Genomic DNA, 18,816 nt, shown 5'->3' with positions numbered 1-18,816 from the left:
TGTACCTGTAATCTAAAACACTTACCTTTATTCAACAAACCTTAACTGTATTCTACAGGACTTACCTTTAGTCAACAAACCTTACTTATACTTTACAGGACTAACCTTTAGTCAACAGACCTAATCTGTACTCTAAAACACTTACCTTTAGTCAACAAACCTTACCTGTATTCTGCAGGATTTACCTTTAGTCAACAAACTGTTCCTGTATTCTACAGGACTTACCTGTTTTCTAAATCACATACCTTCACTCAACAAACCTTATATGTATTCTACAGGACTTACCTGTTTTCTAAATCCCTTACCTTTAGTCAACAAACTGTACCTGTACTCTAAAACACTTACCTTTATTCAACAAACCTTAACTGTATTCTACAGGACTTACCTTTAGTCAACTAACCTTACTTATACTTTACAGGACTTACCTTTAGTCAACAGACCTATTCTGTACTCTAAAACACTTACCTTTATTCAACAAACCTTACCTTTATTCTGCAGGACTTACCTTTAGTCAAAAAAACTGTACCTGTATTCTACATGACGTACCGTTATTCTGCAGGACTTACCTTTAGTCAAAAAAAACTGTACCTGTATTCTACAGGACTTACCTTTATTCTGCAGGACTTACCTGTTTTCTAAATCACTTACCTTCATTCAACAAACCTTACATGTATTCTACAGGACTTACCTTCAGTCAACTAACCTTACTTATACTTTACAGGACTTACCTTTAGTCTACAGACCTAATCTGTACTCTAAAACAGTTAACTTTACTCAAGAAACCTTACCTGTATTCTACAGGACTTACCTTTATTCTGCAGGCCTTACCTGTTTTCTAAATCACTTACCTTCATTTAACAAACCTTACATGTATTCTACAGGACTTACCTTTAGTCAACAAACCTTACCTGTATTCTGCAGGACTTACCTTCAGTCAACTAAACTTACTTATACTTTACAGGACTTACCTTTAGTCAACAGACCAAATCTGTACACTAACACACTTACCTTTAATCAACAAAACTTACCTGTATTCTGCAGGACTTACCATTAGTCAACAAACTGTACCTGTATTCTACAGGACTTACCTGTTTTCTAAATCACTTACCTTCATTCAACAGAACTTACCTGCATTCTACAGGACTTGCCTTTAATCAACATACCTTACTTGTACTCTAAAATACTTACCTTTAGTCAACAAATTGTACCTGTACTCTAAAACAGTTACCTTCATTCAACAAACCTTACCTGTATTCTGCAGGACTTACCTTTAATCAACAAACCTTACATGTATTCTACAGGACTTACCTGTTTTCTAAATAACTTACCTTCATTCAACAGACCTTACCTGTATTCTGCAGGACTTACCTTTAGTCAACTAACCTTACTTATAATTTACAGGACTTACCTTTAATCAAAAAACCTTACCTGTATTCTACAGGACTTACCTTTAGTTAAGAAACTTTACCTGTATTTTACAGGATTTGCCTTTATTCTGCAGGATTTACCTTTATTCAACAAACCTTACCTATACTCTAAAGGACTTACATTTACTCAACAAACCTTACCTTTATTCTGCAAGACTTACCTATATTCTGCAGGACTTACCTTTAGTCAACAAACTGTATCTGGACTCTAAAACAATTATCTTTAGTCAATAAACCTTTCCTGCATTCTAAAACACTTACCTTTATTCAACAAACCTTGCCTGTATTCTGTAGGACTTACCTTTATTCAACAAACCTTACCTTTATTCTGCAGGACTTACCTTTAGTCAACAGACCTAATCTGTACTCTAAAACAGTTAACTTTACTCAAGAAACCTTACCTGTATTCTACAGGACTTACCTTTATTCTGCAGGCCTTACCGGTTTTCTAAATCACTTACCTTCATTTAACAAACCTTACATGTATTCTACAGGACTTACCTTTAGTCAACAAACCTTACCTGTATTCTGCAGGACTTACCTTCAGTCAACTAAACTTACTTATACTTTACAGGACTTACCTTTAGTCAACAGACCAAATCTGTACACTAACACACTTACCTTTAATCAACAAAACTTACCTGTATTCTGCAGGACTTACCATTAGTCAACAAACTGTACCTGTATTCTACAGGACTTACCTGTTTTCTAAATCACTTACCTTCATTCAACAGAACTTACCTGCATTCTACAGGACTTGCCTTTAATCAACATACCTTACTTGTACTCTAAAATACTTACCTTTAGTCAACAAATTGTACCTGTACTCTAAAACAGTTACCTTCATTCAACAAACCTTACCTGTATTCTGCAGGACTTACCTTTAATCAACAAACCTTACATGTATTCTACAGGACTTACCTGTTTTCTAAATAACTTACCTTCATTCAACAGACCTTACCTGTATTCTGCAGGACTTACCTTTAGTCAACTAACCTTACTTATAATTTACAGGACTTACCTTTAATCAAAAAACCTTACCTGTATTCTACAGGACTTACCTTTAGTTAAGAAACTTTACCTGTATTTTACAGGATTTGCCTTTATTCTGCAGGATTTACCTTTATTCAACAAACCTTACCTATACTCTAAAGGACTTACATTTACTCAACAAACCTTACCTTTATTCTGCAAGACTTACCTATATTCTGCAGGACTTACCTTTAGTCAACAAACTGTATCTGGACTCTAAAACAATTACCTTTAGTCAATAAACCTTTCCTGCATTCTAAAACACTTACCTTTATTCAACAAACCTTGCCTGTATTCTGTAGGACTTACCTTTATTCAACAAACCTTACCTTTATTCTGCAGGACTTACCTTTAGTCAACAGACCTAATCTGTACTCTAAAACACTTTACTTTTAGTCAACAAACCTTACCTGTATTCTAGAGGACTTATCTGTACTCAACAGATCTTACTTGTACTCTAAAACACTTACCTTTAGTCAACAAACTGTACCTGTAATCTAAAACACTTACCTTTATTCAACAAACCTTACATGCATTCTACAGGACTTACCTTCAGTCAACTAACCTTACTTATACTTTACAGGACTTACCTTTAGTCAACAGACCTAATCTGAACTCTAAAACAGTTAACTTTACTCAAGAAACCTTACCTGTATTTTACAGGACTTAACTTTATTCTGCAGGACTTACCTGTTTTCTAAAACACTTACCTTCATTTAACAAACCCTACCTGTATTATACAGGACTTACCTTTATTCAACAAACCTTACCTTTATTCTGCAGGACTTACCTTTAGTCAAAAAACTGTACCTGTATTCAACAGGACTTACCTTTATTCTGCAGGACTTACCTGTTTTCTAAATCACTTACCTTTAGTCAACAAACCTTAACTGTATTCTGCAGGACTTACCTTCAGTCAACTAAACTTACTTATACTTTACAGGACTTACCTTTAGTCAACAGACCAAATCTGTACTCTAAAACACTTACCTTTAATTAACAAACCTAACCTGTATTCTGCAGGACTTACCTGTTTTCTAAATTACTTACCTTCATTCAGCAAACCTTACATTTATTCTACAGGACTTACCTTCATTCAACAGGCCTTACCTGTATTCTGCAGGACTTACCTTTAGTCAAAAAAACTGTACCTGTACTCTAAAACACTTACCTTTATTCAACAAACCTTAACTGTATTCTACAGGACTTACCTTTAGTCAACAAACCTTACATATACTTTACAGGACTAACCTTTAGTCAACAGACCTAATCTGTACTCTAAAACACTTACCTTTAGTCAACAAACCATACCTGTATTCTGCAGGACTTACCTTTAGTCAAGTTAGTTAAGAAACTTTACCTGTATTTTACAGGACTTGCCTTTATTCTGCAGGATTTACCTTTATTCAACAAACCTTACCTGTACTCCAAAACACTTACCTTTACTCAACAAACCGTACTTTTTATTCTGCAAGACTTACCTATATTCTGCAGGACTTACCTTTAGTCAACAAACTGTATCTGAACTCTAAAACAATTACATTTAGTCAATAAACCTGTCCTGCATTCTACAACACTTACCTTTAATGAACAAACCTTACCTGTATTCTGCAGGACTTACCTTTAGTCAACAAACTGTACCTGTATTCTACAGGACTTACCTGTTTTCTAAATCACTTACCTTCATTCAGCAAACCTTACATGTATTCTACAGGACTTACCTTTAGTCAACAAACCTTACCTGTATTCTGCAGGACTTACCTTCAGTCAACTAACTTTACTTATACTTTACAGAACTTACCTTTAGTCAACAGACCTAATCTGTATTCTACAAGACTTACCTTCATTCAACAGGCCTTACCTGTATTCTGCAGGACTTACCTTTAGTCAAAAAAACTGTACCTGTACTCTAAAACACTTACCTTTATTCAACAAACCTTAACTGTATTCTACAGGACTTACCTTTAGTCAACAAACCTTACATATACTTTACAGGACTAACCTTTAGTCAACAGACCTAATCTGTGCTCTAAAACACTTACCTTTAGTCAACAAACCTTACCTGTATTCTACAGGACTTACCTTTAGTCAAGTTAGTTAAGAAACTTTACCTGTATTTTACAGGACCTGCCTTTATTCTGCAGGATTTACCTTTATTCAACAAACCTTACCTGTACTCCAAAACACGTACCTTTACTCAACAAACCTTACCTTTATTCTGCAAGACTTAACTATATTCTGCAGGACTTACCTTTAGTCAACAAACTGTATCTGGACTCTAAAACAATTACCTTTAGTCAATAAACCTTTCCTGCATTCTAAAACACTTACCTTTATTCAACAAACCTTACCTGTATTCTGTAGGACTTACCTTTATTCATCAAACCTTACCTTTATTCTAGAGGACTTATCTGTACTCAACAGATCTTACTTGTACTCTAAAACACTTACCTTTAGTCAACAAACTGTACTTGTAATCTAAAACACTTACCTTTATTCAACAAACCTTACGTATACTTTACAGGACTAACCTTTAGTCAACAGACCTAATCTGTACTCTAAAACACTTACCTTTAGTCAACAAACCTTACCTGTATTCTGCAGGACTTACCTGTTTTCTAAATCACTTACCTTTATTCAACAAACCTTACATGTATTCTACAGGACTTACCTTTATTCTACAGGACTTACCTGTTTTCTAAATCACTTACCTTCATTCAGCAAACCTTACCTGTATTCTGCAGGACTTACCTTTAGTCAACTAACCTTACTTATAATTTACAGGACTTACCTTTAGTCAAAAAACCTTACCCGTATTCTACAGGACTTACCTTTAGTCAAACAAAAATGTACCTGTACTCTAAAACACTTACCTTTATTCAACAAACCTTAACTGTATTCTACACGACTTACCTTTAGTTAAGAAACTTTACCTGTAGTCTGAAACACTTACCTTTATTCAACAAACCTTACCTGTGCTCTACAGGACTTAACTGTATTCTACAACACTTACCTTTAGTCAACAAACCTTACCTGTATGTGTAACGCCCTGGAAAAAGCTGGAAAAAGCAGGGGAAAATAACCACGAGTGTTACGACTATGTTTCTTGTTGAAAACTTTCACTCGTATCGTACACAATCACATTACATGTCACAAATCAATCATGGAAGCAAATCCATCACCGTATGGATATATTGCGTTTGCATAAAACAGACAAACGCATTTTTTCATACATTTGTAATTGTTTGTAATTGTAGTAGAATAAAGTAACTTAAAGTAATAACTGTATAGTCTCTTATACAACTTATAACAATTATCAAATGTTTAACTGAATGTAACACAAAATATGTGCTCACTAGATTATCTCACTAGATTTGTGAGAAGGGAAATCCCCTAGCAGCCATGTGCTGCACACCGCGGCCATGCGCCTTCACACTCCGCAAGCAGCACAATTGCAGCGAATATCACACTCTTTCAACTTCTAATATACCGGTTCATACTCTTGGCATGCATTATAAAAACACACAATGATGAGTTTACACATATATCACAGTAACACATGGAAAAAACAGGGGAAAATAACACAACACTTCCTCAACAGGCTCTGAGTCGCATGAGGAAATTCTCGCGATACTCCCCGGAAAGGTATATTACCACACCCAATCAATTGCTCCCAGAATAATGGATGCTTTCACTTGGCAATCGCTGCCCAATCAAACCGGGCACCTACACCATTATTTTCCCCCGACGCTCACACACACACTCCCGAAAGAGCCGCCTGTGTTACATACACTACTGAATGGAATGAAATATATATCGAACCAAACCAAATATATTTCCATTTGAACAGAACCGTTACCATGGCAAACTTGGTCCATTTTAGACCCATACCATTTAAAGTACCCAAATACTATTATATACTACCTGTTACATATACTAAAGAACTTATCTGTACTCTATAAGACTTACCTGTAGTGTACAACGCCAACCTTTATTCAACAAACATTACCTGTATTCTACAGGACCTAATTGTATTCTATAACACTTACCTCTAGTCAAGAAACCTTACCGTACTCTACAACATATACCTATAGTAATAATATGATTCTAGAACAGGTTTTTGAAGTTTGCTTTTATGCTGCAATACCTTTTTCTAATTATTTTCTTAAATAATGACCCCAAAACACTTTTGCGTGTTTACTGTTTGATGTTAATGGAAAGAAGCTAAGCCCTAATTTGTGTTTCCATCTTACTGCAGATGTATTTTAATCACAACCTATATTACATTTGAATTTATTCAGCCATGTAAGAAAAACTAGCAAATAGCAGTAGTAAATGTATGTTGCGTCTTCGGGTTTCATAAAGGGATATTCACAACATTAATAAATGTGATTTGGCTCTAATTTAAACACCGTTAAGGATTAAGATGACTCATATACAAATTAACTTAATAAAGCAATATAAAAACATAAGTTTATCGTGGACTCACCAGCAGATCAGATGTGATACCGATGCGAGACTGAAGCAGCACAAGTTTAATCTTCGACATTCTTTTCAGACATCTACTGTGACGACATAAGCGCCTCAAAGAACGCTCGCGCCACACGTTCTAATTCTTTTTATTAGTCTATAGAGCCATTCATTTAACAGCAGTTAGAAAGACCAACAAAAACACTTCCTGTTCCTCGCAAGTATAAAAGACCCGTTACAAAATAATGAGATCAAATAAAATAGAGTATGCTTCGATGTTCTAGAAGTTCAGTAAATGTGAGAATAAACAATATATGCGTGTTAATGATTTTATGATATTTGTCATTTTAAAATGAAATGTTTAGAAATGGCCTGTTTTTTTATGATCCTATAGGTTATGTAGATACCTGATGTGTTTTAATAGAATTATTTCGAAGCTACATCCACAAGTCATCACAACAAATGGAGTTTCTGAGTGAATCTGTAGTACATTTGACTGTAGACTGATTTTAATATGAAATGCAAATGTCCATATATGTGGTTTGATGGCAAGGACTTTCAAATAAATTAATAATTGTATTACCTCTATATTCATTCGTGTTAATTTCCAACAATGCATTATGTAACTCTACTAAAATGAATATCAACCGCAAAAATGACAACAACATAAAATGACCACTAGATGGCAGCGTACAAAAGGTCTCGGTGGTCACAATCACAAACCACAGACATAAACAAGGTCTGTGTCTTTCAAAGTCAATTCATTTTCATTGTGTTTAGTATTGTAAGAGCGAGGATCCTTAGAGACAAGTCAATAAAGCAAGCAATGTCCACAATTACAAGCAGAAAACTCTTGCTGAGCTCCATTGTGTTTTAATGCAGCTCAGTTTCTTTTATTTATTTTTTAATGCACACTGGTTTGATCATATCAACAAATTTCACTATAGGGACATTTACAGACAAAATAGCTTACACACCATATTAAAAGAAACAATAGCTTACCAAATAATAATACAATTTATGCTCATTTTTAACAGATGGTCACCAGACAAGAATAGCTGGACTTTTTTAGTCCTTCCCTTGCTGTTTTTTTCAATTTTGTTTTTGTTGCTGCACTGTAAAATATGTTTTTCTTACTTACAATTTTTGTCTTGTTTCGGAAAAATATCTAGAAGCCAAAATTATTGCTTCATTGTAGGAAAAAGTTTAGTCAAAAATAAGTGAGAGATTTTGCTTGAAAACTCTGTCAGTAAACTTGCTGTCTAGAAAAAATCCCTCTAATTTAAGAATTATTTAATATTTTGGCTGGAAACATGACAACAAATTGATTTTTCTTCACATATGAAGATTTTTTTTGCAGTGTGGTACATACAGTAGCATATTTTATGATGGCATATATATATATATATATATATATATATATATATATATATATATATATATATATATATATATATATATATATATATCATAAAATATAAACTCAAATGTGAAATAGTATTGTACAATTAAAACTAAAACAGTCCGAATCATATGTTCAATTGATTCGTTCAAAAGGCTGATTCATTCAGGAGTCTATTCTTAATGAGTGTCTAACTGAATCATTGACTCGTTCGTTTAAAAACGCACAGTCATGCATAAACAAAACTCATTTAAAACTTTTTCTTTGACGAAACAGAACAAAATCATGAAAAAGTGTTGCAGTCAATGTAAGTAATTTAAAATCATCGTCGTTTATTGAACTGTTGTATGAAATCTTGCAAATTAAATAATAATAGCATAAATATTTAACTCGTGCTGAGATGCACTCGCGCGATGCGGAACTGACGTAAGCGCCGGCGTGATTCGCGTCTTAGTTGCTATAGCGACGCGTGTTATGAGTTCTGGCTGAATATATAAACACTCGAACCCATCGCTATCTGTTGGTTGTGAGACGAAGAGACTTTTGAGTATTTTCTGATCAGATCTTGTTGCTTTCTGAAGCTCATCGGAGGATTCCCAGAAGAAGACTTTTATTTCAGACGGAGATCAGCGGACTTTCTTGGAGAAGAGTTTTAAACTGTTATTTGTTCTATAACTAAACTTATTTCTGCACTCGTGTCTTGTATTGTTATTGTATTTCATTTTAATTTACTTTGATTAATTTTCTTTTTCTCCCTATTTTCTTATCTTGAGGAGTTTGGAGGAGGTCGTCAATGGTTCACTCGGACGAAAGACGAGGTATGTTTTTTAATTGATTATTTTAGGATATTTATTATTGGTATGTGCATAGTTTGACAGCTTGCGCAACCCGTTATATATAAGTTAAGTGATGTGTATCTTGTTCCACGTGACAGATAAACTGTGCTAAATATGTTTTGATTATTGCCTGTTAATACAACAGTATGAAGTATTGTAAGTGTGTAATATTTCAGCCTCGGGCCGCTCCAGATCCAGGAGAGCTGGTATCTCTCAGACGGCTGCTCAGGAGGATGGGAGACGAGGCTCTGGTGATCGTGACCCAGAGCAGCCCCTGAGCCAAGAGCTACCAGGATACATCGCACCTCTGCCTTCTGACCTGGCTGTTTCTGTGTCCACAGATCAGCCTCACAGGAAGAGGAAGCGGCAGAGCGGCGGCCGGGAGGATGAAGGGCCGTCTACCTCCAACACAAGACCAGCCAAACGCTCCCGCAGAGGTCAGGATTATCAAAGATGTCATGACTCAGTTATTAATAGAAAATGTTCCGTTTATACATTTCTTGTGCGTTTTTTAGAAGCGTACGCCAAGGGCCCGTTGCTGGGCCGAGGTGGATTCGGCTCGGTGCATGCTGGGATACGCAGGTCCGACAGACTGCCAGTAAGACTTTTCCTTCCCTGCTTCATTCAAACAGCTTTTAGAAATGGCCATATCAGCGAATGCGTGATTTACTGCGGTTTATCTGTTCACAGGTCGCCATCAAGTACGTTTGCAAAAGCAGGGCGCCTGAGACGCTGAACGTGGTGAGTTGAAGGTGAATCTGTTGTGAATCTGCATTCAGCTCTGGATGTGACGGATCTTTGGTCTCTGCAGGAAGGTCAGGGTCTGCTGCCGCTGGAGGTGGCGTTGATGACCCTGGTCAGTTCGGCTCCTGCCTGCCCAAACGTCCTGCAGCTGCTGGAGTGGTTCGACCATCGCAGAGGCGCTACACCATGATCCTGGAGCGTCCGTTCCTTGCCAAGATCTCCAGAGTTTCTGCGAGAGAACGGATGTCTGGAGGAGACTCTGGCCAAGAAAGTCCTGCTCCAGCTGATCACGGCGCTGAAACACTGCAAGAGCCGCGGAGTCCTGCACCGGGACGTCAAACCGGAGAATCTGCTGATCTCCACTGAGTCCCACGACATCAAGCTGATGGACTTCGGCTGTGGAGATCTGCTGCGAGACTCGGCCTACAGACACTTTGCAGGTTGCTTTGATCTCACTGCAGTGATGTGTTTGTGAACACCAAAGGGAAGATTTTGATCTGACGTTTGTGGTCTTGTTGTGTCTCTCAGGCACTCTTCAATACGCCCCTCCTGAGTGGTTTCGGCAGCATCTCTATCATGCAGGACCGGCTACGGTTTGGTCGGTCGGAGTGACGCTCTACAGCATCCTGTGCGGCTGTTTCCCCTTCAGAGGAGCACGGAAGGACACCTCCAGAAGAAGACTGCTTTTCCCTAGACAGCTGTCTAGAGGCAAGAGACAGACGTCACGTCCAGATCCAGGTGAAGCGTGTGCTTTTGTGTTGCTGAAGACTGTGTTATGTGTAACAGAGTGCCGTCAGCTGATTGGCTGGTGTCTCAGTGCATCGGCATCAGACCGGCCCAGTTTAGAGGACATTGAGAGCCACCCCTGGTTAAAGTGAACAGGTGTAAGGCCGGTGACACACACTTTCTGAATCACAGCAGTCACGGCTGGATTGTGTCGTTGGGATCAGTCTAGATCAATGCTTTCGACTGTTTGTATAGGGAGAGCAGGAGTGTCACAGGAAGTGCGGAGAACTGCTTCCTGGTCACCTTCTGTCCGTGAGGGGCTCTGTGTGGATCCTGGAGGAGCTGAACACACAGCACCAGCAGAAACCAGAGCCTGAGATCAGATAGAGATTGGGGGGTTTTAGCTAAAGCGTCTTTTTCAGAATGAGAGTAGAGAAAAGGGAGAAATTGTGTAAATAAGAGGAACAGACCGAGGCACTAGACACTAAATTGTACATATAATTCATATTTATTAATGTTTAGATGTAATAGATTTTTAGTTGGTTTGCAAAAGGAGTCTGTGCTTTTGTAAATTAATTTTGTCATATAATGAAATATAATTGGTGTAAATATATTTGAATAAAGCCTGTACATTTGCAGATGATTTCAGTGTGTCTTTTAATGGACAGAAGGTTAACGTGTGTATTTGTTTGTTATGTTACACTTTAAGTGATACATTCTGCTATTTCTAGGGATTAGGATGAAACAGGAACACATGAATTATGATAATACTGTATATTATACCTTTTAGTGCAAATACACTCTTAGAAATAAAGGTACAAAAGCTGTCACTGGAGCGGTAGATTTTTAAAAAGGACATGTTTGTACCTAAAGGGTCTATTTTGGTAGCTTAAAGGTACATATTAGTACTTAAAGTGTACATATATTTGAACCTATGTCACGGTGTGGTTTGCGAGAAGGAGCACTCAATGAGATAAATAAACGTAAACAGTTTTAATTCTCTACAAACGAACAAAATAGCAATATAGTTGCAAGCAGGCAGGACATAAAAACCACACGCATTAAAGACGAGAACTGACGATTAAACAAAAGAAAACTGGAACTTAAATACACACAGGAAGTGACTAAATTAAGAAGACACACCTGAAGACAATTAGACAGTTAATAGAAAGTAGGTGACACTGAACACATGGGAGAAGACAAAACAACAACAAAAGAGTCCACATGTGTGACAACCTAATAGGTACAAAAGTGTATTTTTTAAAAAGGTACCTCCCCAGTGACAGCTTTTGTACCTTTTTTTCTGAGAGAAAAAGAGAAAAAAACAGCAGGTTTGAAATGATCTGACATTATTTGCTCATTTAGCAGTAAACTGTGTAACTCCTGAAGTGTTAAGGTATCTTTTGAAACACTTCAATCAATAAATGTGACGATGCTGGCCTCACGAAAAACTTATCCCTGACTTGTTAAACCCTCATTAAACCCACTTGTTAAAACCTTTTACAGCACGAATCCCATTCCAGAGCTCAAGAAATGACTAAATTCCTCTGATTTGTGATATTTTGTGTTAATATCAAGCAATTGTTTTGGAGTTCATCACAATTCTGTTTTTGATGCATGTGTCTGTGTTGTGAGGAAGTCATTGTGCAAGAGTTTATGGAGAAAATGATATGACAATATATCTCTCACTCTTTATGTACGGTCAGTTTAATTGTGGAAAGTACAGATATTTATAGACATGTATTTGCCTTCAGGTATTTATAAACAAAAATAGGCATGAAATATTGTTTTCTAAATCATTAAAATTTGAAAATTGACAAAAAGTATCACAGGAAAATAGAAATCATGTTTTTATAGCGTTTTTGATTAAGGTGTAGTAGACTTCTTTGTCCTATAAATAATTGTCAAAAGCAAAAACATTTAGTACTAAAATCTGACGTGAAGCAAAACTATTTTATAATGTGGTAGCTTACTGACCAGTTCATTGAACAACATGTTACCTGTATTTATATAGCGCTTTTAACAATACAGAATGAGTATCAAACTGAAGAATAGAGTGTCAGTGAAGTAAAATGTAGTACCTGTGCAGTCAAATGACAATAATAACTGGAAATGAATGTAAATGTTTGTATATTGTCTGGTTTTCACAGAAAGGAGGCGACAGATGTGAAAGACACCGCTGAGATGGTGAAGGAGGCCTTGCAGCAGGCTGAGCGCAGACTCGGAGCTAAAACCTTCGGCTGCTGAAGTTGGAAAGCGATGTAGCTTTGCTGAAAGAAAAGGCACTCAACACCTCCACCAGCGCCAACAGCACAGAGAAAGAGAGACGGACAGCATCAAGCAGCTCAAAAAAGGTGCATGAATCACCTGGATATGATACGTCATCTCTGCTATGAAGTGTTGTGGGTTTGTAACCTATACTATACATGACTGTTTATGCAGGATCTGGATTCAGAGCTGAAGGACAAGTACAGTAGTGTCGAGGAGCTGATCACACAGAAAGCAGAAGGAGTGGCAGAGGCCAAGAAAAGAGCAGAGAAACTCCAACAGGAAGCCAAAACTCTGCTGCTACAGGCCAGCGACAAACTCCAGCTGCTAAAAAGTATGTCAATAATGCATCTCTGATTAAAGTATTAAGAAGAGAACCATCACAAAACATTGACTTTATAAATGTTCTCGCTTAAAATGAACTATATGTCTGTGTTTTTCAGATCTTGAGAAGAACTATGATGAAAATCAGAAGCTGCTGGAGGACAAGGCCAATGAACTGGTGGATCTGGAGAAGGCCAGATTAAAAAATAAAATAATAGAAATGTGATTTTTAAAAACGTTTTTGTTTACAGATACTTTGACCAACTTGTAAATACTATGAAAGTTCAATCAGAATAAACTCAAGAGTGAAACTGACATTGTTATTTTGTGAATTTCTCAAATCAAGGAAATCAATCAGTCTGAGGAAATCTTAAAATATGCAAATAACAAATAACTGAAAACTTGTGTATTTTACATTGTTTATTTTAAGTTGTTGGTTTTATTGCTGGAAAATGATACTGATATGGACCGGGATCATGGCTGTAGACTGGAGCTGGACCTGTCCTGAATCAATGAGGCTCGCAGACTGATGATACACGGAGCCCACGACTGATCTAAATGATCCAGATAAAGATCTGTTACCTATTCTCAATTGCCCTGTGTATCATCAGTCTTGGGCTACAGCTCTGACATTGTTCTTGTGGTCATTAAAATAACCAGAAGCAGCGTTATTTGACATTACGTTAGATTATGCTCTATTTACTTCATTAAGTTAAGGTTGCATCAGACTTGTCTTACACTGGTAACATTCATTTTAGACTCCACACTGACTCAATCAATCATTTCTTATATAAACGTGCCTTATACACAGAGGCATTGTCATGTTAGAGTCCTGTCCAAAAATTTGTTTCCACAATTGCTTAGAACATTGATTACTGATTTGTACTCATGGATATTATAATAATAAATACATACTTAATAATAAACTTAATAATAAAAATAATAATAAATTAAAGTAGTTGTCACGTTACTTGAGATTCGCGAGACACGGCACGTAAAATGAACTTAAACAGGTTTAATTCCAAACGGGCAAAATAATAATAATTACGGGCAAGCAGACAAGACATAAACCAAGTAAGTAACTTCGTATGGACATTGAATGGCTATTGAATGGACACTGACGATCGGACAAACTCAAGACAAACACACAGGACTTAAATATACAACATAATTGACTTAACTAACGAGACACAGCTGAAGACAATTATACACTAAAACACGAAAGGAAGGTAGGTCACAGATAGCATGTGGCACGAGACAAAAACAATAACACAAAAGGAGTCCAGAGACGTGACATTACTCCCCCCTCGCGGAAGGTGTGTCCTCGCACCTAAAGTAACATCAAAAAAAGACAAAAAACAAAACTTAGAATTCGGGGATACCGGGTCTTGGGAGGAGGTTCTGGTGGAGGACAACCCCCGAGGGGTAGGCAGAGGGAGGTGCAGACGGAGGGGAGGAGCCATGGAGGAGACAGGAGGAGTCCGGGCAGGAGAATCCAGAGTCCAGCCATGATGGTCCATGACGGAGGAGGAGCCATGGAGGAGGAGCGGCCATCGAGGGCCCGAGTCCCGGCGGCATGAGACTGAGGCGGAGGTCAGAGAGCTGAAGAGCCAGGGTGATGCCGGCGCTGGAGGACCAAAGCGACGCCGTGAGCCTGGCAACCCGATCTTGAGACGGGGCGGGGGCGGAGCGGCCAGGCGACAGAGGACTGAGGTGGAGCGGAGAGGAAGGAGGAGCCTGACAGAGCCAGAGGGATTGAGGGACGAGGCGAAGCTGGAGGAGAGGAATACCGAGGCGACGGATGGTCGACGACTGACCAAGGCGGAGCCGGAGGGACGCTGGAGCCTGGTGGAGCTGGTGGACTGACGGACCACAGTGGAGAGGAGGGAGCTAGGAGCCTAGGAGGAGCTGATGGGTCTACGAGCCGAGGTGGAGTCCGGGACTCGGAGGCGGAACGGTGAGGCGAGGGATCCTTCTGGACTTACCTTTTAGTCAACAAACCTTACCCATATTTTACAGGACATACCTTCATCTAACAAAGCTTACCTGTACTGTACAACACTTACCTTTAATCAACAGACCTAATCTGTACTGTAAAATGCTTACCTGTGTTTAGCAAACCTTACCTGTATTGTACAGGACTTACCTTTAGTCAAGAAACCTTATCGGTATTCTACAAGACTTATCTTTATTCTGCAGGACTTACCTTTATTCAACAAACTTTACTTGTACTCTACAGGACTTACATTTAGTCAACAAACCTTTCCTGCACTCTAAAACACTTACTTTTATTCAACAAACATTAAATATATTCTACAACACTTACCTTTATTCAACAAACCTTACCTTTATTCTGCAGGCCTTACCTTTAGTAAACAGACCTAATCTGTACTTTAAAACACTAACCTTTAGTCAAAAGACCTTACCTGTGTTCTACAGGACCGACCTTTAGTCAAGAAACCTTACCTGTATTCTACAGGACTTACCTATATTCTGCAGGACTTACCTTTAGTTAACAAACCTTTCCCTGCACTCCTAAAACACTTACTTTTATTCAACAAACATTAAATGTATTCTACAACACTTTATTCAAAAACCTTACCTGTATTCTGCAGGACTTTCCTTTATTCAACAAACCTTACCTTTATTCTGCCGGACTTAGCTTCAGTCAACAGACTTAATTTGTACTCTAAAACACACTTTTCTTTTAGTCAACAAACCTTACCTATATTCTGGAGAACTTACCTTTGGTCAACAAACTGTACCTGTCCTCTAAAACACTTACCTTTATTCAAGAAACCTTAACCGTATTCTACAGGATTTACCTTTATTCTGCAGAAATTACCTTTAGTCAACAAACTGTACCTGTACTCTAAAACAGTTACTTTCATTCAACAAACCTTACCTGTATTCTGCAGGACTTACCTTTAATCAACAAACCTTATTATCGTTACAGGTCTAACCTTTAGTTAACAGACCTAATCTGTACTCTAAAACAGTTACCTTTAGTCAATAAACCTTACCTGTATTCGGCAGGACTTACCTTTAGTCAACAAACTTTACGTGTATCCTACAGGACTTACCTGTTTTCTAAATCACATACCTTCATTCAACGAACTTTATATGTAGTCTACAAGACTTACCTGTTTTCTAAATCACTTACCTTCATTCACCAAACCTTACATGTATTCAACAGGACTTACCTTCAGTCAACTAACCTTACTTATTTTTTACAGGACTTACCTTTAGTCAACAGACCTTACTTGTACTCTAAAACACTTACCTTCATTTAACAAACCCTACCTGTATTCTGCAGGACTTACCTTTATTCAACACTTACCTTTTGCAAGGACTTCCTTTCGTCAACAAACTGTACCTGTACTCTAAAACACTTACCTTTATTCAACAAACTTTAACTGTATTCTACAGGACTTACCTTCATTCAACAAACCTTACCTACCTGTACATTCTACAGGACTTACCTGTACTGTACAACACTTACCTTTACTCAACAGACCTAATCTGTACTCTAAAACACTTACCTTTAGTCAATAAACCTTACCTGTAATCTGCAGGACTTACCTTTAGTCAACAAACTGTACCTGTATTCTACAGGACTTACCTGTTTTCTAAATCACTTACCTTCATTCACCAAAACCTTACAAGTATTCAACAGGACTTACCTTTAGTCAACTAACCTTACTTATATTTTACAGGACTTACCTTTAGTCAACAAACTGTACCTGGACTCAATAACACTTACCTTATTCAACAAACCTTAGCTGTATTCTGCAGGACTTTCCTTTATTCAACAAACCTTACCTGTATTCTGCAGGACTTACCTTAGTTAACAAACCTTACTTGTACCCTAAAATAATTACCAAACCTTACCTGTATTCTACAAGACATACTTATATTCTGCTAGGACTTACCCTTTAATCAACAAAATGTACCTGGACTCTAGAATTATTTAATATTTTGGTATTCTACAGGACTTACCTTTAATTAAGAAACCTTACATGCATTCTGTAGGACTTACCTTTAACAACAAACCTTACTTATACTTTATAGGACTTACCTTTTTTAGTCAACAGACCTTACTTGTACTCTAAAACGCTTACCCTTTAGTCAATAAACCTTACCTGTATTCGGCAGGGACTTACAACTTTAGTCAACAAACTGTACCTGTCCTCTAAAACACTTACCTTTATTCAAGAAACCTTAACCACGTATTCTATAGGAACTTACCTTTAGTCAACAAACTGTACCTGTACTCTAAAACAGTTACCTTCATTCAACATACCTTACCTGTATTCTGCAGGACTTACCTTAGTTAACAAACCTTACTTGTACCTAAAACAATTACCAAACCTTACCTGTATTCTACAGGACATACTTATATTCTGCAGGACTTACCTTTAAATCAACAAAATGTACCTGGACTCTAGAATTATTTAATATTTTGGTATTCTACAGGACTTACCTTTAATTAAGAAACATTACATGCATTCTGTAGGACTTACCTTTAACCAACAAACCTTACTTACTTTAGGACTTACCTTTTAGTCAACAGACCTTATTTGTACTCTAAAAACACTTACCCTTAGTCAACAAACTGTACCTGTACTCTAAAAAACTGTGCACTGCACCCTTAGTCAATAAACTGTACCTGCACTCTAAAACACTTACCCTCATTTAACAAACCCTATCTGTATTCTACAGGACTTACCTTTAGTCAACAAAACTTGCCTGTATTCTGCAGGAATTACAGCACAAGTAAACAGACCTAATCTGTACTCTAAAAGACTTACCTTTAGTCAACAAAACCTACCTGTAGTCTACAGGACTTACCTTTAATCAACAGACTTTACTTGTACTCTAAAACACTTACCTTTTGTCAATAAACTGTACCACTGCACTCTAAAACACTTACCCTCATTTAACAACCTTATCTGTGTATTCTGGGACTTACCTTTAGACAACAAAACCTACCTGTATTCTGCAGGACTTACCTTTAGTCAACAAACTGTACCTGTCCTCTCTAAAACACTTACCTTTATTCAAGAAACATTAACCATATTCTAAAGGACTTACCTTTAGTCAACAAACTGTACCTGTACTTGAAAACAGCTACCTTCATTCAACAATCCTTACCTGTATCTCTACAGGACTTACCTTATCTCTGCAGGACTTACCTTTAGTCAACAAACTGTAATTCTGTACTCTAAAATACTTTCACTTTAGTCAATAAACTGCAATTCTGCACTCCTAAAACACTTACCTTTATTCAACAATCCTTACCTGTATTCTGCAGGACTTACACTTTTATTCTGCAGGACTTTACCTTTTAGTCAGCAAACGTGTACCTGGTAATTTTAAAACACTTACCTTTAGTCAACAGATCTTACTTACACTCTAAAACATATACCTGTATTTAACAAACCTTACCTGTGCTCTCATAGAACTTACTCTTTAGTCAATGATCTGTACTTGTACTCCAAAACACTTTACCTAATATTTAATAACTGACCTTTATCTGTGCTCTACAGGACTTCACTTTATTCAATAATCCTTACACTGCTTATCT

At 37.4% G+C, this 18,816-nt stretch overlaps 1 long non-coding RNA gene across 1 annotated transcript; it reads left to right on the top strand.

Annotated features, from left to right (window-relative positions):
* The first annotated feature begins 9,558 nt into the window (after positions 1–9,558).
* On the top strand, positions 9,559–10,010 carry LOC122331058. The gene is made up of 3 exons (XR_006248120.1): positions 9,559–9,604; positions 9,683–9,765; positions 9,858–10,010. It is a non-coding gene; the product is annotated as an uncharacterized LOC122331058 (long non-coding RNA).
* The last annotated feature ends 8,806 nt before the right edge of the window (positions 10,011–18,816 follow it).

The sequence above is a fragment of the Puntigrus tetrazona genome, chromosome 25 (genome assembly GCF_018831695.1).
Source record: "Puntigrus tetrazona isolate hp1 chromosome 25, ASM1883169v1, whole genome shotgun sequence".
In the NCBI taxonomy this organism is placed as follows: domain Eukaryota; kingdom Metazoa; phylum Chordata; class Actinopteri; order Cypriniformes; family Cyprinidae; genus Puntigrus; species Puntigrus tetrazona.
The sequence above is the reverse complement of the archived record's forward strand: the minus strand, read 5'-3'. Positions and strand labels throughout refer to the sequence as shown.